Raw genomic sequence first — 20,143 nt, 5'->3', positions numbered from 1 at the left:
CCTCGCAGCCAGGGCATGAGCACCGGTAATCTAATTGGGGTGGGGGCCAAAGACAGCGCCAGGGGCCGCGGGAACCCGACTCTGCCGGGTCTGCGAGCCGGAATTACCCCGTGTCCCAGGACTGGTGCAGTCCTAGACCCCATGGGCTCCGCCACATCCGGTGCAGGAGCGACGAAAACGAAACCTACCACCCGACTAAACATTGGGCATTATGGAAAGCGAAGCATGTACCAATTCGACATCCATTATACCAAAAATTTAGATCTCCCGGCCGAGCAGAGTGCGCCGGAAGACCTAATAGTAACGACGCCCAGCCGACCCTTTATACTCCTGGTACGGCAAGTGTATAAGGAATTGATAGAGCACTAGATTCATGTGCTCGTCCGGGGGCGTCTCTAAATAACACGCCGCGTAGATTAACATGCACCTATCCAATTAGGGTAGGATCGCAAACGGCTTCGCTGCCCTGTCCATGTCTACGGAGCCGAAAGCAAAGCTTAACGATCAACACTAGTGAGGGAGAAGATATTGACGTGTTGGCCCTTATGGATCTTGTCCCGGATCCGGGGTATAGACCACGGTGCACCGCCGTGTTAGCGCAGTGAACGGTGTCCAATTCAAACGACACTTGTGAGGCGGAAGAGGTTGAATACCGGCGCTCGCGCCGTTCAACCCTGTGCAAACCGCCGTGGGAGGACACCCCCTCCGAGAATGTTGAGCCAAGGGATGAGTCTGTGTCCCGATGCCTGCGCCTGTGTCTACTGCGCTTGCTGGAAACACTATGCGTACGTCTACCCTTGCTAGAGGACGGGACTGAGTACCAGATCCCAACGTTATGGGGGGTAACCGTTCTACCCCGGGACAAGTCAGGGTCCAAAGAAAACTCACCTGCACGAGAAGCAACTCCGTCCATCCCAGCACCCTTCGAATGACTCGCTGAGGCACCGGCCGACTCTATTCCAGTCCCGACATCCACGGCTGGGGAGACAAAAAAGACATAGTTCCCGTGGACCCAACCGGTCCCACGGCCGCCGTGATCAGAGCTGGCGCAGGCCGGCCGTTCCGCCAGAGGACAGGAGCTGCATAAAGGTCTGTGCAAAGCTATACGCCAAAGAAGCGGTGTCCGGCCCCTGTCCCCCGTGTACGGAGGATGACAAGGAGGGGGGGGGGGGCACCGCTGACATGACTGTGGCACGAATGGCGCACAATACGGTGGCGTCTACCAAAGGAGCAGACGCCGTAGATCTAAGCTCGGACACGGAACGCAAGTCGCGCGCCCCCACGGGAGGTTCGGAAACCACCCGTAGGGAGTAAAGGCCCGGAAGAGCCCTCACTGTCGGGTAGAACGGCCCATCTGTCCTGCAGCGATAGACCATGGCGGAGCCGCCTGCGCTGCGCCTCCTCCTATCCTGAGGATCAGGATAAGAAAAACGGAGTGTTGTAACCGCTAGATGGGGGCAGCGCAACGTCCGACTGAGGGCTGACCGCAGCCGTGTTGGAAGTAGGAATGTGGACACGGGGAGGGCCAGATCACTCGCCACCCACATGCGCATGCCACCCATCATGTGGTGAGTGACCGACCCCAGCCTATGACCGGCAGGGGCTGCACGGCCACGTCTGGAGGCAGAAGGAACCGGCACGCGAGCCCACCCGGAAGGGGCCGGCGCCACGGGGCCAATATCGGCCGGAGAGGCCAGGCGGGCCGTCCCTCCGCGGGCGGACGCGGAAAGACTCCGGACGACGGGCACCGCCAGGCACAATGGTGGCAACAGTACATCCGCGGACGCAGAGCGGGAACGCGGCCCCGCCGTGGGAGGGCGCCACCTGGCCCTGAGAGCACCAGCGGGAGCAAGCCTAACATGGGGCCTCCCTGGTGACCGCAGGAAATGCCGGCACGCGTGCGCCGTCGGACCCACCGGGTCCGCCACCCACACGACCCCCCCACTGGAGCGCGTCACCCGGGGTAAAATTACAAAATGTGGGCGCGCCCCGGTTGGCCCCGAAACGGCCATTTATACATATATATTTGTTTATTATTTGTATTTATTTATTTATTTTTTTACAGGTGGGCGCTACAGCCTGCCCACCACAAAGGGGCCAGACAGAACCAGACTATGGGGGCGGCGGGTGAGCGCTGTCCCGGCCCTGCATGCCTTGCGCACCTGACAGGGAACATCCCCGTCAGGCCACGTCAGCAGCAGCCGGACCTCCCGCGCTCCATTCTTGGCCGCGGCCAGCGGCGGGAACGAAGAGGAGAGAGCGGACGCAGGGGAGCTCGGGCGGGCGGCCGAGCATGCCGCGGGTCTCCCGTCCAGCAGCCGCAGAAGGTCTACCCCAGGCCGGCCGGACCTCCCGCACTCCATTCTCGGCCGCGGCCAGCGGCGGGGACGGAGAGGAGAGAGCGGACGCAGGGGAGCTCGGGCGGGCGGCCGAGTCAGGCCGCACACGCCGCGGGTCTCCCGTCCAGCAGACGCAGAAGGTCTCCCCCGGGCCGGCCGGACCTCAGTGAAGTCCAATAAGCCGGGCGGGGAGGCCCACGCTGCGTCCGGCTTTTATTTTTTATTTTTAGTAGACTGAGGCTGCCATAAGGTACCAGGGACGAGCTTAAGGTACACATAAATATAGCTAGAGGGATAGAGCAGAGTAAGGGAGCAGGGATAGGAGACAGCAGAGGCAACCACAAGGAATAATAGGGAAGGAACAAGAGAGTGGGAAAAGTAAGAGAGAAGAGAGTTAGTTAATGGAAAAAAGAAGTGAAAATGAACAGATATTAATTCAGTAGTACTTGCAGTTCCACGGAAAAACAGGAAAAGAGACAGGCTGTCCTAGGTCTGAAGACTATATGTATGTCAGACCAGCCCCTATACAGAATCCAGCTAATCACAATCCAGGCAATTTCCCTTCCGTTCCTCCCTCAAAAAACTGTAACCCCTTCCTCGCCAGAGTGATGCATTAAGAGGCGTGCCGCATTCCCAGCCGGTGAGTTTATGTTGCTTTCGGCCACATTCATGACCTACGCAGTCTCTCTGGTGCACTGAGTGGACTCATCCTCATCACCAGTGGGTCTCTGGGAAAAGGTTAGTTTTTCCTGGCAGCAGCAATTGTGCTGTGTTGCTGCTCCTGCTCTTCTTCAGACTGATCCATATCAACTCACAGTGGGTCATTCCGTAGTGCACCTGCGCATGCGGAACGGCCGAAGGCCGTAGCAGGATAGCAATCGCCTCTGTCGGTCGATGGGCGGGAGGGGGCAAAACATCGTCTTTTGGCCGCCGTTTCGTAGGTGTGGTCCGGCCAATGCAGGCGTGGCCAGACCGAATGGGGGCGGGCCGCAGCGGCTGCGTGACGTCACCCGCAGCCGCTGGGGGCCGCGGAGCGAGGAGTAGCTCCCGGCCAGCACGCTAAAGCTGCGCTAGCCGGGAGTTACTCCTGAAGTGCAAAGGCATCGCCGCTGTGCGATGCCTTTGCACTTCTGCGAGGGGGGCTGGACTGACATGCGGGGCAGACTAGCCCCGTGCTGGGCATCCCCCCGCATGTCAGGAAAGATGATCGTAGCTGTGCAAAATTTTGCACAGCTACGATCAACTCGGAATGACCCCCACAGTGCATAGTGATGGTGTCACCTAGTGAACGTTATTACTTTACAACACAATGCGTGAGCCTGAACAACACACACATTTTATTTTTAGGTTGGTTTTTTTTTTTACACACTTTGATTCTAGTAATGGTGGCACACTGCCAACTAATGAATGTTATTATTTTATAACACAATGCCTGATCCTGAACAACACACACAATTTATTTTTTTTAACACACTGCTGCGACTCACAGCGCTTCTAGTAATGGTGTCACACTGGCACCAAATGAACATTATTTTTTGACAGTTGTACTTTTTTTTTTAAATGAACAGTGTGCCTGCGCTGAACAACGCAGTGTCTCACAGTGCTGCACCCCACAGCCCTTCGCAGTCTGTCACAGCCACAGCAGTAGTGCCACAGTAGTGCTGCACCCCACAGCCCTTCACTGACACAGTCCGACTCCTTAGTGCTGCGGCCCACAACCCCCCATCTTACATCCTGTGTGAAATGGCGCCCAAATCACTACGGGAGGGACTTTCATAGAATCGAAAACATGTGAAATCCGACGCTGGGAACGTGGCATTTTGCCTTGTTTTGAAATCCAAGCCAGCTCAGAAATGATAAATTCAGGTGGGTTTGGTTTTCATAAAAATAAACCCTTCACATACAGTACATGCACCTGTGATAAAGGAAAAAATTGTTCATCGGCAATTACCATTCTGTGTCACACTTTATCTCTCTCCGAGGCTTGGTACAGCTCTCCATTGGAAGTTTAAAAATTCTCTTTCCATAATTGTAGTTAGCGCAAGGAAATGTATATGCTAGGCTCATTGCATGCTATGCACATACTCAGCTGTGTCTGGCACAGCTTTGTCATGCTCTCTAATGTACACATACACAGTCACACACATATCCCTTGTCACTAAACTACATCCGCAATTATTGTAAGATTATACTCATTATTGTAACAGGAGAGACTGGGAAGGAGATAGAGGGGACGATGTATCAAACCTCCAAGAAACCCAAGTGGAAAAGTTGCCAGGGGTGGCTCCTAGGTAAGCAATCCCTTATTTTGAATATATTTCTGTATGGGCCTTTATCATGAGGCCTTACCATAGACAATTACATTGTCCTAAGTGGGCACTGGTATCATGCAGTGTAGGGACTGCCGATAATCAGAGAAGCCGTGAAGGGGCTCAGCAGCTTACTATGTATTTGCAAATATATGCAACAAATATCTCTGAATTTCTATTACCATATACTGTAGTTCTCACGTATTGTTGCAAGTACTATTTAGTGTGCAGGAGATACCAGGGGGGAAAAGCACCCCCCTTTCTGTTTTCGGTTTGTTGTGACCCCTCCCTTTCATGCACCTGATAAGTGCTGCCAAACTGATTGAGCAGCTTCCACTGTGAGTGCATTTGTGAAAGGCTATATATGGAATCAGCATTTCGAAGGTATGACGGTTCCCATAGTGCTATTTGGAGACCTATGGTCCCTAGGTAAGTGAGCCCTTATTTTGGATATATTTCTGTATGGGCCTTTATCATGAGGCCTTACCACAGACAATTACATGGCCCTAAGTGGTCACTGGTATCTTGCAGTGTAGGAACTGCGGATAACCAGAGAAGCCGTGAAATGGCTCAGTAGCTTACCATGCATTTGCAAATATATGCAACAAATATCTCTGAATATCTATTACTATATCGTTCTCATGTATTGTTGCAAGTACTATTTAGTATGCAAAGGATACCAGGGGGGCAAAAAGCACCTCGCTTTCTGTTTTCGGTTTGTTGTGACCCCTCCCTTTCATGCACCTGATACGTAGTGCCAAACTGATTGAGCAGCTTCCACTGTGTGTGGAGAATTTGCTTATAGCAACCGATCAGAGAATGTACTAGATAAATGGTAGGTACAGTGCCTTGCTAAAGTATTCACCCCCCTTTGCATTTTCATGTTTTGTTGCCTCACAACCTGGAATTAAAATGGATTGTTTGAAGGTTTGCATCATTTCATTCACAGAACATACCTACAACTTTGAAGATGTTTTTCTTTATTGTGAAGCAAACAAATAGGACAAAATAGCATAAAACTTCAGTGTGCATAACTATTCACCCCCCTAAAGTCAGTACTCTGTAGAGCCACCTTTTGCGTCAATTACAGCTGCAAGTCGCTTTAGATAAGTCTCTATGAGCTTGCCACATCTTGCCACTGGGATTTTTGCCCATTTCTTAAGGCAAAACTGCTCCAGCACCTTCATGTTGGATGGTTTCCACTTGTGAACAGCAATCTTCAAGTCTGTCCACATATTCTCAACTGGATTGAGATCTGGGCTTTGACTAGGCCCTTCCATTTAAATGTTTCCCCTTAAACCACTCGAGTGTTGCTTTAGCAGTATGCTTCGGGTCATTGTCCTGCTGGAAGGTGAACCTCCGTCCCAGTCTCAAATCACAGGCAGATTGAAACAGGTTTTGCTCAAGAATATCCCTGTATTTAGCACCATCCATCTTTCCCTGGACTCAAAACAGTTTCCCAGTCCCTGCTGCTGAAAAACATCTCCACAGCATGATGCTGCTGCCACCACCATGTTTCACTGTGGGGATGGTGTTCTTGGGGTGATGGGATGTGTTGGGTTTGCACCAGACATAGCGTTTTCCTTGGTGGCCGAAAAGTTCAATTTTAGTCTAATCTGACCAGAGCACCTTCCTCCATACATTTGGGGAGTCGTCCACATGCCTTTTGGCACACTCAAAACGTGCCTTCTTATTTTTAACACTAAGTAATGGCTTTTTTTCTGGCCACTCTTCCCAGCTCTATCGAGTGTACGGCTTGTTGTGGTCTCATGCGCAGATACACCAGTCTCTGCTGTAGAACACTGCAGCTCCTTCAGGGTTACCTTTGGTCTTTGTGCTGCCTCTCTGATTAATGCCCGGTCTGTGAGTTTTGGTGGCCGGCCCTCCCTTGGCAGGTTTGTTGTGGTACCATGTTCTTTCCATTTGAAGATGATGGATTTGATGGTGCTCCGGGCGATCATCAAAGATTAGGATATTTTTTTTATAACCCAACCCTGTCTTGTACTTCTCAACAACTTTGTCCCTGACTTGTTTGAAGAGCTCCTTGGTCTTCATGGTGTTATGCCTCTTGCTTAGTGGTGTTGCAGCCTCTGGGGCCTTTCAGAAAAGGTGTGTGTTTATACTGACAGATCTTGTGACATTTAGATTGCACACAGGTGGACTTAATTTCACTAATTATGTGACTTCTGAAGGTAATTGGTTGCACCAGAACTTTTGAGGGGCTTCATAGCAAATTGGCACATGCCAATTTTCAGATTTTTATTTATAAAAAATATTTTTTATATAAATTTCTCACATTTCACTTCACCAACATAGACTATTTTGTGCAGATCCATCACATAAAATTCAGATAAAAAAAAAAATTAATTGTAGGTTGCAATGTAACAAAATAGGTAAAAAGTCAAGGGGGGTGAATACTTTAGCAAGGCACTGTAAAAGCTTAATGGTTGATATGGGCAGTTTGATACATATTCCCCAAAGAGATTATTGGGAACAGTAGGTAATGCTGACTGTAGTGATTGGGTTGTAGTGTCTGCAAACAGACTTTCCAAACAAATCACAGAAAATAGGATTGGGGATTATAATGTCTATACTAAGTATACTTTATTCCTTCATTCTTTAATGTTAAACTAGAAACATACAGTGGGAAATGACAAAATATAGGGTGCCTTTAATAGTGAAGCTTGTGCTACTTTAGATTCTCTTATCCCCACTGACTGTATATTATTTGATCTATTGCTTATCCGAGAAGAACTAGACCTAAAACATAATTTATGATAAAATGTATAAACTCTTCTAAATATTTGAAGAACCTATAATTGATATAGGTGGCAGCGCTGTATGATGGAGGCTAGTCCACACAATAGTATACTCAACCAGGTTTTTTGTTTATTAACCAAGCTTAACAGGTTTACAGGATGACACAAGGTTTATGCTGCAGGTATATATAACACGTACGCAGCGCTCATACAATGTATGTACTAGATACAGGCAGGAAAGTATAGAGGAGAACAGGCGGTGCTCAACAGATAGGAGCACACACCTGTGTATGTACATGTAGGGCCGCAGTGGACTATGCACACTGTTTCTATACATGTAGTGATATTGCGTTGGTGGTGCCATGTAACTAAAGGCCCATACATAGACAGAAAGGTTTAAAGTAGGTGCAAAGACCATAAAGGAATTCTTACATACTGTAAGTGTCCTTATGAAGTGGATAGAAGTAACTCCAGATTTCGCAGGTTCAGTGTTGCCCTCCCAAGATGGCACCAAGGGAAGCACTGTAGGTCCCGGACACCGCAGCAGTGCAGAGTAGATTCGAAGCCCGAGGTCAGTCCACCCACGATCCAGTAAAAACGATCACCACCTGCTTTACGCATTTCGGACACTCTGGTCCTTCCTCAGAAGCATTGATGCAATTTGACGACGGTAGATGCCATCACCCCTTTCCATCCACTTTGAGTGGTTACATGCTTGTTTACTTGTGAATATTGTGAGTGTTCTGTGTTAATAAATTTCTTGTCCCTGTCAAACTGATCTGCACTATGATCTCTGCTTCTTTACCGAGATAAGGAAATATTTTACATCACTTAAGTAGACAAGGGATTTTAGAACACTGAACCTGCGAAATCAGGAGTAACTTCTATCCACTTCATAAGGACACTTATGTAAGGATTCCTTTATGGTCTTTGCAGGGCCATCTTTTCGTATGGGCTCAATGGGTTCTTGCCCAAGGGCCCCAAGAGAATAAGGGACCTAGGCTGATAGCTGAGGGTCCCCTCTTCCAGGGGTACCAGATTTTTGAAAATCGGCCCTGGGAACCAGAGATATCCGACTTGAAAGCAGTGGTCCCCATCCAAGCCTGTTAATTGCTCTTCCCAACCAGATATTTTGGGTTCTTTCTGACTTAGAGTATTTCTAAGGTTATAAGCCAAAAGCTGGGACTCTCCCCTTTTAGTGGACACTGGCAGCTTGTTTCAACTATGCCCAGAACCAGAGATATCAGCCTTCAAGCAGCTGATCCCTGCTCCAGCTCCACACGCCTAATATGTAGAGATGAGCGGGTTCGGTTTTACTCGGTAACCGAATCCGCTCATCTCTACTAATATGCAGTTTTAGATTTTCGTTGGTGAATTGCTCTGGCTCCTGAACTCTGATCCCCATGTCCCCAGAACCTTCTGAAAGGTAGGACTCTCTAGTTTTTTATCCCATTCAAAGCTAAGAAATATATTTTCTCTGACGTCCTAAGTGGATGCTGGGGACTCCGTCAGGACCATGGGGAATAGCGGCTCCGCAGGAGACAGGGCACAAAAATAAAGCTTTAGGATCAGGTGGTGTGCACTGGCTCCTCCCCCTATGACCCTCCTCCAAGCCCCAGTTAGGTTTTTGTGCCCGTCCGAGCAGGGTGCAATCTAGGTGGCTCTCTTAAGGAGCTGCTTAGAAAAAGTTTTTAGGTTTTTTATGTTCAGTGAGTCCTGCTGGCAACAGGCTCACTGCATCGAGGGACTTAGGGGAGAGAAGTTCAACTCACCTGCGTGCAGGATGGATTGGCTTCTTAGGCTACTGGACACCATTAGCTCCAGAGGGAGTCGGAACACAGGTCTCACCCTGGGGTTCGTCCCGGAGCCGCGCCGCCGACCCCCCTTGCAGATGCTGAAGATTGAAGGTCCAGAAACCGGCGGCAGAAGGCTTTTCAGTCTTCATGAAGGTAGCGCACAGCACTGCAGCTGTGCGCCATTGTTGTCACACACTTCACACCATAGGTCACGGAGGGTGCAGGGCGCTGCTGGGGGCGCCCTGGGCAGCAATGTATAATACCTTCTATGGCTAATAAATACATCACATATAGCCCTTGAGGCTATATGGATGTATTAAACCCATGCCAGATATCTCAAACTCCGGGAGAAAAGCCCGCCGGAATAGGGGGCGGGGCTTATTCTCCTCAGCACACAGCGCCATTTTCCTGCTCAGCTCCGCTGTGAGGAAGGCTCCCAGGACTCTCCCCTGCACTGCACTACAGAAACAGGGTAAAACAGAGAGGGGGGGCACTTTTTTTGGCGATATTTTATATATTTAAGCTGCTATAAGGATACAACACTTATATAAGGTTGTTCCCATATATATTATAGCGCTTGGGTGTGTGCTGGCAAACTCTCCCTCTGTCTCCCCAAAGGGCTAGTGGGGTCCTGTCTTCGATAAGAGCATTCCCTGTGTGTCTGCTGTGTGTCGGTACGTGTGTGTCGACATGTATGAGGACGATGTTGGTGTGGAGGCAGAGCAATTGCCGATAATGGTGATGTCACCCCCCAGGGAGTCGACACCGGAATGGATGGCTTTGTTTATGGAATTACGTGATAATGTCAGCACATTACAAAAATCAGTTGACGACATGAGACGGCCGGAAAACCAGTTGGTACCTGCCCAGGTGTCTCAGACACCGTCAGGGGCTGTAAAACGCCCTTTACCTCAGTCGGTCGACACAGACCCAGACACGGACACTGAATCTAGTGTCGACGGTGAAGAAACAAACGTATTTTCAAGTAGGGCCACACGTTATATGATCACGGCAATGAAGGAGGCTTTGCATATCTCTGATACTGCAAGTACCACAAAAAGGGGTATTATGTGGGGGGTGAAAAAACTACCTGTAGTTTTTCCTGAATCAGAGGAATTGAATGATGTATGTGATGAAGCGTGGGTTAACCCAGATAGAAAAGTGCTAATTTCAAAAAAGTTATTGGCATTATACCCTTTCCCGCCAGAGGTTAGGGCGCGCTGGGAAACACCCCCTAGGGTGGATAAGGCGCTCACACGCTTATCAAAACAAGTGGCGTTACCGTCTCCTGATACGGCCGCCCTCAAGGATCCAGCTGATAGGAGGCTGGAAAGGAAACTACCCTAAAAAGTATATACACACATACTGGTGTTATACTGCGACCAGCCATCGCCTCAGCCTGGATGTGCAGTGCTGGGGTGGTCTGGTCGGATTCCCTGACTGAAAATATTGATACCCTGGATAGGGACAGTATTTTATTGACTATAGAGCAATTAAAGGATGCTTTTCTTTATATGCGAGATGCTCAGAGGGATATTTGCACTCTGGCATCGAGAGTAAATGCGATGTCCATATCTGCCAGAAGAAGTTTATGGACGCGACAGTGGTCAGGTGATGCGGATTCTAAACGACATATGGAAGTATTGCCGTATAAAGGGGAGGAATTATTTGGCGTCGGTCTATCGGATCTGGTGGCCACGGCAACTGCCGGAAAATCCACCTTTTTACCTCAGACCCCCTCCCAACAGAAAAAGACACCGTCTTTTCAGCCGCAGTCCTTTTGGTCCTATAAGAACAAGCGGGCAAAAGGACAGTCATATCTGCCCCGGGGCAGAGGAAGGGGTAAGAGAGGACAGCAAGCTGCCCCTGCCCAGGAACAGAAGCCCTCCCAGGGTTCTGCAAAGCCCTCAGCATGACGCTGGGGCTTTACAAGCGGACTCAGGAGCGGTGGGGGGTCGACTCAAGAATTTCAGCGCACAGTGGGCTTGCTCACAGGTGGACCCCTGGATCCTGCAGGTAGTATCTCAGGGTTACAGGTTGGAATTCGAGAAGTCTCCCCCTCGCCGGTTCCTAAAGTCTGCTTTGCCAACGTCTCCCTCAGACAGGGCGACGGTATTGGAAGCCATTCACAAGCTGTTTTCTCAGCAGGTGATAGTCAAGGTACCCCTCCTACAACAGGGAAAGGGGTATTACTCCACGCTATTTGTGGTACCGAAGCCGGACGGCTCGGTAAGACCTATTCTAAATCTGAAATCTTTGAACCTGTACATACAGAAATTCAAATTCAAGATGGAGTCACTCAGAGCAGTGATAGCGAATCTGGAAGAAGGGGACTTTATGGTGTCCCTGGACATAAAGGATGCTTACCTGCATGTCCCAATTTGCCCTTCACATCAAGGGTACCTCAGGTTCGTGGTGCAAAACTGTCATTATCAGTTTCAGACGCTGCCGTTTGGATTGTCCACGGCACCTCGGGTCTTTACCAAGGTAATGGCCGAAATGATGATTCTTCTTCGAAGAAGAGGCGTATTAATTATCCCTTACTTGGACGATCTCCTGATAAGGGCAAGGTCCAGAGAACAGCTGGAGGACGGAGTAGCACTAACCCAATTAGTGCTGCAACAACACGGGTGGATTCTGAATTTTCCAAAATCTCAGTTGACACCGACAACACGTCTGCTGTTCCTGGGAATGATTCTGGAAACGGTTCAGAAAAAGGTGTTTCTTCCGGAGGAGAAAGCCAAGGAGTTATCCAAACTTGTCAGGAACCTCCTAAAACCAGGAAAAGTGTCTGTTCATCAATGCACAAGAGTCCTGGGAAAGATGGTGGCTTCTTACGAAGCGATTCCATTCGGCAGATTCCACGCACGAACTTTTCAGTGGGATCTGTTGGACAAATGGTCCGGATCGCATCTGCAGATGCACCAGCGGATAACCTTATCACCACGGACAAGGGTGTCTCTTCTGTGGTGGTTGCAGAGTGCTCATCTGTTAGAGGGCCGCAGATTCGGCATACAGGACTGGGTCCTGGTGACCACGGATGCCAGTCTGAGAGGCTGGGGAGCGGTCACACAGGGAAGAAACTTCCAGGGAGTATGGTCAAGCCTGGAGATGTCTTTTCACATAAATATACTGGAGCTAAGAGCGATTTACAATGCTCTAAGTCTGGCAAAACCCCTGCTTCAGGGTCAGCCGGTGTTGATCCAGTCGGACAACATCACGGCAGTCGCCCACGTAAACAGACAGGGCGGCACAAGAAGCAGGACAGCAATGGCAGAAGCTGCAAGGATTCTTCGCTGGGCGGAAGATCATGTGATAGCACTGTCAGCAGTGTTCATTCCGGGAGTGGACAACTGGGAAGCGGACTTCCTCAGCAGACACAATCTACACCCGGGAGAGTGGGGACTTCATCCAGAAGTCTTCCACATGATTGTGAACCATTGGGAAAAACCAAAGGTGGATATGATGGCGTCCCGCCTCAACAAAAAACTGGACAGGTATTGCGCCAGGTCAAGAGACCCTCAGGCAATAGCTGTGGACGCTCTGGTATCACCGTGGGTGTTCCAGTCAGTGTATGTGTTCCCTCCTCTGCCTCTCATACCAAAAGTACTGAGAATTATACGGCAAAGGGGAGTAAGAACGATACTCGTGGCTCCGGATTGGCCAAGAAGAACTTGGTACCCGGAACTTCAAGAGATCCTCACGGAGGATCCGTGGCCTCTACCTCTAAGACGGGACCTGCTTCAGCAGGGACCGTGTCTATTCCAAGACTTACCGCGGCTGCGTTTGACGGCGTGGCGGTTGAACGCCGAATTCTAAGGGAAAAAGGCATTCCGGAAGAGGTCATTCCTACACTGGTAAAAGCCAGGAAGGAGGTGACTGCACAACATTATCACCGCATTTGGAGAAAATATGTTGCGTGGTGTGAGGCCAGGAAGGCCCCCAACGGAGGAATTTCAATTGGGTCGATTCCTACATTTCCTGCAAACAGGATTGTCTATGGGCCTCAAATTGGGGTCCATTAAGGTTCAAATTTCGGCCCTGTCGATTTTCTTCCAGAAAGAATTGGCTTCAGTTCCTGAAGTCCAGACTTTTGTAAAAGGAGTACTACATGTACAGCCCCCGGTTGTGCCCCCAGTGGCTCCGTGGGACCTTAATGTAGTTTTGGATTTTCTCAAATCCCATTGGTTTGAGCCACTCAAATCGGCGGATTTGAAGTATCTTACATGGAAAGTAACCATGCTACTGGCCCTGGCTTCAGCCAGGAGAGTGTCAGAATTGGCGGCTTTATCCTATAAAAGCCCATATCTGATTTTCCATTCGGACAGGGCAGAACTGCGGACGCGTCCTCATTTTCTGCCTAAGGTGGTGTCAGCGTTTCACCTGAACCAGCCTATTGTGGTGCCTGCGGCTACTAACGATTTGGAGGATTCCAAGTTGTTGGACGTGGTCCGGGCATTGAAAATATATATTTCAAGAACGGCTGGAGTCAGAAAGTCTGACTCGCTGTTTATATTGTATGCACCCAACAAGCTGGGTGCTCCTGCTTCTAAGCAGACAATTGCTCGTTGGATTTGTAGCACAATTCAACTTGCACATTCTGTGGCAGGCTTGCCACAACCAAAATCTGTCAAGGCCCATTCCACAAGGAAAGTGGGCTCATCCTGGGCGGCTGCCCGGGGGGTCTCGGCATTACAACTCTGCCGAGCAGCTACGTGGTCGGGGGAGAACACGTTTGTAAAATTCTACAAATTTGATACCCTGGCTAAAGAGGACCTGGAGTTCTCTCATTCGGTGCTGCAGAGTCATCCGCACTCTCCCGCCCGTTTGGGAGCTTTGGTATAATCCCCATGGTCCTGACGGAGTCCCCAGCATCCACTTAGGACGTCAGAGAAAATAAGATTTTACTTACCGATAAATCTATTTCTCGTAGTCCGTAGTGGATGCTGGGCGCCCATCCCAAGTGCGGATTGTCTGCAATACTTGTACATAGTTATTGTTACAAAAAAATCGGGTTGTTGTTATTGTTGTGAGCCGTCTGTTCAGAGGCTCCTACGTTTGTCATACTGTTAACTGGGTTCAGATCACAAGTTGTACGGTGTGATTGGTGTGGCTGGTATGAGTCTTACCCGGGATTCATTATCCTTCCTTATTGTGTACGCTCGTCCGGGCACAGTATCCTAACTGAGGCTTGGAGGAGGGTCATAGGGGGAGGAGCCAGTGCACACCACCTGATCCTAAAGCTTTATTTTTGTGCCCTGTCTCCTGCGGAGCCGCTATTCCCCATGGTCCTGACGGAGTCCCCAGCATCCACTACGGACTACGAGAAATAGATTTATCGGTAAGTAAAATCTTATTTTCAGGAAGCAAGCTGCCCTCCCACCGTAAAATGATAAATATTAAGCCCACTTCACTAGCCACCCCTCCCCTATGTATTAAACACCCCCTACGACCCTGGAAGTCATGTACCAGGGCTTCCTCATTCAGCCCAATGCTCCCTTCTACAGTTTAGCCCCATCTGTGCAGTAAAGGAGTAATTAGCAGAAATTACTGCTTCAGGACCAACATGCTGAGCAGTAGATAGAACACCCCCTACTGCCCGCGGGACATCAAAGCTGCTGCTGATAGCTCCTCCCACCCCTACCACTGGAGCATGGGTAGGGGGCCCAGTGAATTGTTGTGCCCAGGGGCCTACACCGCTGTTAAGATGGCTCTGGGTCTTTGCGCCTACTTTAAACCTTTCTGTCTATGCTATTTCCATTTGGAGTTTTTGTGAAGGTTCCTGTGTTTAATAGTGGGCTGCATTTATACCGAGGCAGCGCATTTGTACAATCATTTTTTCTGTATAAAGGCCCATACACACTGGGCGATTTTGGGGGTAATTCTGAGTTGATCGCAGCAGGAACTTTGTTAGCAGTTGGGCAAAACCATGTGCACTGCAGGGGAGGCAGATATAACATGTGCAGAGAGAGTTAGATTTGGGTGTGGTGTGTTCAATCTGCAATCTAATTTGCAGTGTAAAAATAAAGCAGCCAGTATTTACCCTGCACAGAAACAAAATAACCCACCCAAATCTAACTCTCTCTGCACATGTTATATCTGCCTCCCCTGCAGTGCACATGGTTTTGCCCAACTGCTAACAAAGTTCCTGCTGCGATCAACTCAGAATTACCCCCTTTGAGCTAAAAGCAGGTCACTTTTGGTGTTTTGAGCTGCATTCCAGTGTGTATGCCTCGGCAATGAGCGGTGATTGCTGATTCACGCCCCCGCTTCATCGCCGGCGGCCACCGTTCATATGCTGGTATTACCAGCAGATGAACGGTGTACTGGACGGCTTTCCATAGCGTCCAGCTATGGAAAGCCGTTCACCCTCGCTGGACAGGGGGGAAATCGCTCAGTGTGTAAGCTCTGAGCGATTTTCAGCCCAGCGATGTCAGCGATCATCGCTGTGCATACACGTTGGGCAAAAACGCCCAGTGTGTATGCACCTTAACAGGGTCCAGTGCCAGATAATGGTCCATGTGGGCCTGGAGCTGACATTTATGAAGAGTGTGACTAGTGATGTGGGAGGTGTGGTCTGCACAGGGGATACAGTAAGCATTGGAGTGAACCGAGCATTGAATCCCATACTTAGCATACAAGTGTTGATTTAGTTTTGAAAAAAAGGTTGGTGGGTGGGGAATTTGTGGGTTGAATGCCATCAAACTTGTAATGGTAAATTAAGAAAAAAGATGTCAGCCAATAGTACAAGTGAAATGTCCTCACTGGCTGGTTTGGGGCAGAGATCGTTCGGCGAGGGAGGGGAGCTGTCACAGTGGATTCATTGGACGGGACTTTGGTCAGACGGCCACTGTCAGGCTGCTGCTGTAACAGGAAAAAACATTTTACCTGTTGTAAATACCAAATTGCTTTCTAACAAATATTTAAAATGCCTGCTCTAATATATACTGCAGACGCCAGGCGCATCTTATTACCATATACGATAAAAGTGCGCTGTACGTCGCAAAACACTACATCCCTTAAGAGAAAACAATACACCCACACATTATCTGAGTTCCAAAGCTCATTGATGTATATATTTGTTATTAAAAGGATATGTATTCAATATATCACAATGTACAGTATGTATATATATATATATATATATATATATAGTTACATGGTTACAATTTATACAGTAAGCAGTTAATACAAACTAAATCAAATACATACAGTTACAGGCCAGCAAATACATCACCATATCTTTCTCATATAAAGTCCCCCCTCCATATCACACTCTCTCTCTCTCTCTGTAAAATCATGTAGGCACCAGACTGGCAGCATCTCCACCATCGTCTGGGACAAAACAGCAACTACCGTGTGTCTGATCAGCAATACACTATGTAGTTTGGGGGAGTGCACACATCTAGTCTAGGGGATGGAACTTTCTCATTCATGATGAGTCACTGGTCTGTTCATATGCTAACAAGGTCCAGCCCTGATGGTGTAATTACAGGAGATAGCCACTGGTCAGGCTACAATCATGCTGTCTTCCAGGAAATCCATTGTTCTATTAATAGTGACTTTAGCTTTCGTACATTTAATCATATCTACTTGTTGCAATGAGCTACAACTTAATAACAAGCATCAAATGAATCTACACATTAATCTGGTTACTGTAATACCAAACACAACATGTCTATTTTGCTCTGCTCCAATAATACACATACATGACGTTACTCCATTATATAATTTTAAATCATTATGATGTCTGGCGCTTGATATGTTCTAATTATGTGCTGTATGAAATATGTGTCGAATCTATCTCTGTGGCATGTCTGTGTAAATGCGTATGTTACCGTATATTGCTGTGCTCGCTGCGCGTATTTGCAAGCATAGCGACTCATAATGTGTGGAGTCTGTATGTTCTCTCTATGTAATATTTTTGACTTCGACAATCCACCCTTTGGCAGTAAACAATAACTGCCATAAATTATTAACATAAGAAAAATATTTTAGACAATAATCGCTGACCTAGACACAAGTATGTATTCATTTCGCAAATCAGATGTTTGACCATATTTGGGGAAGACAGGGAGAGGGACGAGACATCCTCTATATGCACACGGCGGTCACGGGACCACTGGTTGGGTGTGGGACAACATTCAACCTATAGAGTATGCTGGGACAGTGCTTTGACCTATAATGTCTGATTTGGACGAACATTTCACACATACATGTACCTACGTCTTTGTACACTGATGTTCGGATTCTATTGAGGTTCTGCTGGGTAGATGAAGAAGACACAAACAAATCGTGAAAGTGACATATAAAATTTTCATGATTTACATATTCCTATCATTTTCTGAACATTGTTTCCATTTCTGGAACGTATGCTAGGTCTGTTTAATCATTGAACAAGGGTTATAAGTAGTGTCCTTCCTAAATAACATAAAACTTCAGAGTCCGTGGAGAGCCACTCATAAACCTTTCTTCCACATATATTAATAAGCTCTTTATCTGCAATGTGTGAATAGCCATTGTCTGATTGTTCCTGATTACCTCCCAATTTCCTGAAATTGGTGAGATTTAAACATAACAAGGATTTATCTATGGTACTGGTGGATCTTAAGGCTAGGGGGTCTAGTTATATTATACTCTTTTTCCACCAGTCCCCACCCCCTTCCGTGTAATTCAAGTACCTCAGCTAACTAAAAAAAATATGGCACTAATCCTGCATCTTTTCGTCTTAGAGGTACCTGTGTGCACATCCAACATTCCGTTTGGTTTAAGACCTTTACCCACTAGTGAGTGGTAATCACTCAAGGGATGTCTGTCACCTTATTGCTCTACTGACATATCTGGATGCTCTTATCTTCAAATATGTGGTCACAATAACTACAAAATACAGTATTCCTCATACAATAGCCTATCACGTTACCTCCGAACTCCGTAACTACTAGACCTTTGATTTTTCTCTGGTTTTAACAAACTGATCGGCTAATCCTGGGATCCTATAAGGAAATCATTCCTTCCTCCAGAACCAGTTCCAGTCCCACACTCGACTCCTCATAAAAAAAAACCCTCGCAAAAATAGAATGTCCTGAAAAAAAAATGTTTGTCAGCGGGAAAGAGAGAAAAGAGAAATAGAACAAAACAACTCTTGTCCATAGCAAATCAATTACAATGACTGGTCTTTCTGCGATCCTTTAGTACGCTCAGGTAGTGTTCAACAGTGCCACCTCTCAGTCTTCATGGAACAGACTCTCTGGTGATACTTTCGCGATCTCACTCCATTTATGAGTTCCTTCCGGACTACCGACTTTCCTGCAATGGAAATCGTGGACCCAAGTCTCTCTCTCTGCTACTTTCACTGGGATAGTGCTGTCAACAAAACTTGGTATGGTCCTTCCCACCTGTCTATTAGGCAACCTGACCGTAAGAACAATCACACAGTCTTTTGGTTCACAATCAAGACAGTTAGTATTTGGCATACCAGGAATCAACAGTTTCAAGTTCTTTTGTCAAGTTTTCAAATGCTGGCTCATCTCAATAAGGTACTGTACTGTCACCTCATTGGTGTATTTCTGATCATTGTGCGGATCAATCATGACATGAGGTTGTCTTCCAAAATGAAAAAAAAAAAAAATACCAAAACAAAAACAAAAATTTCGAAGAGGGTGATTCATTAATTGAAGATCTGGGAGTGGTTCCGATGCTATATAATACTAGTGGCAGTATCTATGATCACAATAGTCCAATTCCAAGCTTTGCTCCTACTTCTAGGGGTACCATTATCTACACACAAATTTCTGCGCAATTTTTCTTTGCAGTAAATACAGCAGCATCCGTGGCGGCAGGAAATGCCTCTACCCAGTTTGAGAAAACATCAGTGCACACCAATACATAACAATAATTCCTAAAGGGTGTTATCTGTACGAAATCGTTGTGTGTTTGCAATGTAGAGTACCATGAGCATAACTCAGAAAGAAAAAAAAACATCTCTAGAGGAGAGAAAGAAGGAGAAAATGAAAAAGAAAAATGTCAGGTTTGCCATTCACCAACAGGCATATCAGTGTCTATACAAAATTTCCCTTCACCAGTATTCTCATCCTTCCTTCACCCTTTGTGCATGACAAGGCACACTGCAGTAATACTGGTGTTATCGTGCTGGTGAGATATACTGGGTTCGGGCAGAACTCTGAAGGACCAATTAGGCATGCAGTGTTTGAACTGTAATCGGGTCCATGTATTGTACCACCCTGTGTGAACGCAAAAGATGAAGAGGAAACTGTGGAGAAACAGAATAGAGGTTGGTGACAGAAAAGTTTGTAGAGGTGAAGAAGATTTTATTAAAATGACAACTGGATTGGGCACTACGGGGAAGTGATTCTCTACTTGGTCTACTCCCCTTAAAAAAATTCTGTGTTTGCTGTATCGCTACTGGGACTATCCCAGCCATCAATCCAGTGTCCTGTTCATCCTAAGTTCATAGGGAACCCGGTATCTGTGAGATAATTTCCTCTACCTGTGATGGACATGAATATAGAACAGAGAAATGGAACATTAGTCTTCGTGGGTGTCTAACATACTTTGTACTTCCTGAGCGGGAGCACATTATATGTATATCATATCTAACAAAACTCCTGTTAAGTTAATCAGGGGCCATTTCTGCTAGGAAAAAGAAGCAAAAGTTTAGAGGCCCCATCTTAACCCCAGCAAGTTTTGTCAAAGGGTAATGTTGCATATATTCCGTTCTTCCCATTAACCGAATCTGTGTTTTCTATATGGCTCGTGATTCCTTACTATATGTCCCTTGGTTCCGTCTATGTGTTTAATAATGTGGCTTGTGTTTTCTGTCTAGGGGGTCTATATTGACTATGTGTCCTACTACTCCTACAATCTCTGGCAAAATGCCCTTCCTTCCTACAAGTGTAACATATTATTGACCTTGACTTACC

Source organism: Pseudophryne corroboree, chromosome 7 (assembly GCF_028390025.1).
Source record: "Pseudophryne corroboree isolate aPseCor3 chromosome 7, aPseCor3.hap2, whole genome shotgun sequence".
Lineage (NCBI taxonomy): Eukaryota > Metazoa > Chordata > Amphibia > Anura > Myobatrachidae > Pseudophryne > Pseudophryne corroboree.
This window is presented reverse-complemented; position numbering follows the sequence as displayed.